Here is a 4,597-nt window from a genome sequence, read left to right as displayed (position 1 = left end):
TTTTCTGGCCCAGGACCTCATTTTGCATTTGTCATGACTCTTAGTCTCCTCCAATGACAGGTCTTCTGTCTTTTTCTGTTCTTTAGGACTTTGTTAGGGCACATCTTGAATATGGGGAAATATATAAACTTTGTTAGGACAAGTCTTGGATGTGGGGAAATGCATACAACACATACAACTTTGTCTTACCAAAGTTCTTTCCCCACGGTGGGGAAAGAAGAAGGAAACACCATCCTGGCCCAAATGTACCACATTCTGTTTAGTGTCCCCCTTCCTGTGTACTTGGTTGGTTTTCCATGGATGTGGACATTTGGGGTCCCATGCCCTCATGCCCTCTTCATCTTCTCATCTCCAGGACCAGGACAGTGCCTGCACATGACAACCAATCAATGAATGTTGGCTGAGATGGGTTCAGGTACTTAAGTGAATCCAGAATGTGTGAGCTTGTGTGAAGTGTTGCACATGTATGTAAACATTTGTGTGATGGGAGGAAGGTCCTCTATAGATAGTTGTTGTGAAAACTGGTTATTTCTATAAGTCAAATTAAGCTATTTAACTTTTCAACTGTAAGTGTTGAGTGTCAATTTGGTGGCAAGCACTGTACTAGATTAGACACTAAAGGAAGTGCTGGAGAAATAGCTAATGAAGCAATGAGGCATAATCCCTGCCCTGGGGTGGCTCAGTCTTTAGTGGAAAGCAAACACTTGCTGGCTAGAACAGACACCATGGCTCTGGAAGCAGGGAGGCCATCAGGGAGGGCTTCTTAGAAGAAGTGACACCTTAGTCGAGACTGGAGGGTTGAATGGGAACTCACCAGGAGTGACAGGGACTGAGGTATGAGTCCCAAGGAAAGGATGAGAGAGGGTACATTTGGTGAACCACAAGCCAGAAAGGAACCACATCCCTCTGTGCCAGGTCCCATGTCAGATACGTCTGCACACCTCTAATCCTTACGCCTCCAGAAAGTAGTCATTATTGTCCTCATTTAAAGATAAGGTGAAAGGAGCTCAGAGGCTAGTGATTTGCTCAAGGCCACAAGGCCAGCAGGAGGCAGCCCTGAAGTCTAAACTCAAGAAAAGGAAACCTGTGCCTTGAATTTGAGGTCTCCAAGGGTGATAGATGAAGCTTTCATGAGAAATGAAAGATGCAACATCAAAAAAGACACAGCAAAGCTGAATTTTGTTTGCTTCTCCCAGTGTCCTGGCTGCCAGAGACTTGGATCATAATTGGCAGTGAGGACTCAGCTGCTGAGGGCCACAGGCAGCTTTTCAGTGCTAGACACTTATGGCCCTATAACCTGTGGTCTATGACCTATGAGCAAGGTGTGGACGCAGAGAGGAGCATAGACCTGGCACATCCTCCTCTCTGCACACTCAGTCACCCAGCGTGGTTGTTTTAGAGGTTGTTAACACCAAGGCTGCTGATAAAGCTGATAGAATTAGCAATGGCAGCAGAGAAAACAGTCCCCTCCATCTGCTTCACAAGAGGGAGCACCAGCGAGACCCCAGGTAACTGAACCGCAAAGGGAAGGTGGAACCAGCCAGAAGGACATGCAGCCAGTGTACACCACGCAGGCAGGACAGATGAGGAGGCAAAGCGTCGGTATTAGAAGTGGGTTCCGTTTTCTTACAAAGATAAGAACAGTGGCCAGTAAATTGCATGACTTTTCTCCCTGGCATTTTATGATTACTGGGCTCTAAGCAGGCAGTTGTGGTCTATCCTGACAGATGGCCAAGGGACCTGAGGGACCACTGAAAACTTTGTGCTCCAAATGCCAGGAGCTTGTGCTTCTTTAGGAACGTTGCACATCATGGGGCCACTTTGTTGGTCCAGCAACTTTTCCACCAGCATGTCCTTGTCTCTCTTTCAAGACCTGGGTCAAATGCTCTGCTTCCAGAAGGGATTTGGACATGGAGGGTTGTTAGTGTTAGAAGTGTGGGGCTCGGCCGAGCGAGAGAGGAAATGACTAGGTGAGATGAGCTGTGGAGAAGCAGAGAGAGAAGCTCTGTTAGGGGCTGGTCGAAGTAGACACCTACCAGAGAGCTGAGAGACTTTGAATCTGCACAACCTGCCTCCCACTCTAGGACCACAAGTAGCATCATTTTCTTGCATCATGTGACTGAATCTGGGCAAGAGAGGATAGAGTCTGATTATTTCACTTTGCCATCCTAAAAGGGCATCTCTCAGGATTAACCAGCAGTAGCCCCAGACTGCCCAAAGCTGGGAGTGAGAGGGCTGCAAATTCAATGAGTGACTGAAGCCAGCATCTCGATGGAGGTGAGGAAATTCAGTATCCCACTCCTGGGTCTCTGGAAGGCCCTAGGGAACTGTCCAGGCTGGAAGATCCATACACCCGGGCTGCACCATTCCCAGTTTGCAAAGATGTTGGGGATCTGTAGAGCCAGTATAGGAAGGTGGGAGCAACTGGGTGGGCATGCTCTCCAGTGGTGGGGGCTAAGGAGAGTGATTCTGATGTAGGTGTGAGGAGGCCCACAGGTGGGTCTATTTGGAGGCCCGGGGTTCTCCCTCCATTGGGCTGGGACATGGCTCGAGGCTATTGTGGGGTTGCATACTTCCATGGGGAGGGGATTCCTCGACATCTTGATCAGAGAATGCCTCCTAGGAAGCTTCAGGGGCAAGTGGGGACTAGAGAGGCAGGCAACACAACAGAGCTTCCAAGCAAAGCTAGGAGGGTCATGCCCCAGAGGGAATGTGGAAAGGGATAAGGGTTCTCAGCCCTACTGTGTGGTCCCCTGTATAGCCTGATGGGTCCTCTGGGACTAGCAGGGACTGGACTTGTCTCATGGAAGGACCCGGTCCACAGAATGGCACCCATTGCCCACCTCTACCCCACTTCAAGGCCACAGACCACACCGACCAGGCCATGCACAGATGGTCTCCTCCAGAGATGTGCTATGTAGATGCCCGCTGTTCCATTGATTTCTCTTATTTGGTGCTTACAACCATGGACCCATTAATTCTTTAGAGTAACCTGTAGGGTGAAAATCACAGCTGCCTCCTCCTTGTGGCTTCCTGTCCTCCCCAACACCCATGCTGACCTGGGTCTGAAAGCCATGGTGGGGCTGCCTCCCATCCCTCCCATCTCCCTGAGCTGTCTGGGCACATTCCCAGCAGGGCTGACAAGCATAGATGTCATTCACATGTGGCTAATGCCTCAGAGGCTGGGACATGGGCTACCATTTAGCTGGAAATTTATTTCATTTCAGATTTTCTATTTGCACCTCACAGCCCTAATTGCTCTAATTGCAGCAGTTTCCACTGAGCCAGCATCTGTAAATAGCTGTAGCTCACAGCCCTATGTGGTGATGCTGTTTTCATCGCTGCTGCAAACTGGCGCAGCAGTGGGTAGGGGAGAGGGCAGTGCGGATAGATCTTCACTCTCCAGGGTCTGGAGCTGGCTCCTGCCTTCAGAGTGGGACAAGCACTGGGCTTTTTCATGCACACCTGCCCGGTTTCCCTGGGCCTTTGGGTCTCTGGGCCCTCACCTTGTACATAGGCTCAGCAAGTAAAGCTTCACACATACTAATAAATGGCAGGACTTGGGGTCAAGCCAAGATTTCCTACTCAGTTGTCTACTACTCCATAACAAACCACCTCTAAGGCAATGTTTAAAAGCATACACTATCTGCTCATGAGTCTGCAGTATGGGCTGGGCTCAGCTAGGCACTTCCGTTGCTGGACCCTGAGGTCCTCTGTGCAGGTATAGTCACCTGGTTGTCAGGCGGGCCTCGTGTCCCATGAAGCAGACTAGGTGCCAGCAGCAGCAGAAGGCAACCCCTAAGGCACAAGCAGTTTCCAACCTCTGCTTGCATGACCTTTGCTGATGTCCTCATCGGCGAGCTCCGAACCATGGTAGGAGGAGACCCCACAGGGCGCAGGTTCTGGGACTGGCCGTTATCATCATGGCAGTTCACACTCCTTACTCCACATGGCTTTATAGCGAGAAATAAAATATCACTGCTGTATTGCTTGTGGTTTCTTGGAGGTGGTATAAGCGAGGATCTCCTCATTAGCTAAGGATCAGCAACTTGGTTCCTGATGAGAGCAGGAAGTACAATTGCTGAGATGGTTTGTGCCCCAATCATTGCCAGCGGTAGGGCAAGGTTCTGAAAAGCCACGTCTGTTGGCCACGCAAACCACCAACGCGCTCAGCAAAAACTCCTTTCACTTTTAAAATTATGAAGGCTTTCTAAATCAGGAAGAACTCATTATAGAAAATGTGAAAAATAAGTAAAAAGAATCGAGAAGAAAATGAAAACGACAAATACTTCTCAAGCCCAGAGTGAATATTTTGATGCATGTCTTTCATTTATCTTTCTCTAAGCATGATTTTTTTTCTATCAGCATATCAGAGTTTACCTGCTTAGTTCCTTAATATTATATCTTGAACCTAGTCCCACAGACACAGAGTTGGGTCGCTGCCTAATATTCTCGCATATCATAGATGACATAAACAATTCCCTGTGGTTGAGTAGTTAAGTTACTTATTATTTTTCATTATTAGAAGTAATGGTTCAGGAAATATCCTTCAGCTGGCCTCCCAGAGTTGGTTATTTTTTATTTAGGGCAGTGGGCA

The sequence above is a fragment of the Pteropus vampyrus genome, unplaced genomic scaffold (genome assembly GCF_000151845.1).
Source record: "Pteropus vampyrus isolate Shadow unplaced genomic scaffold, Pvam_2.0 Scaffold269, whole genome shotgun sequence".
In the NCBI taxonomy this organism is placed as follows: domain Eukaryota; kingdom Metazoa; phylum Chordata; class Mammalia; order Chiroptera; family Pteropodidae; genus Pteropus; species Pteropus vampyrus.
The sequence above is the reverse complement of the archived record's forward strand: the minus strand, read 5'-3'. Positions refer to the sequence as shown.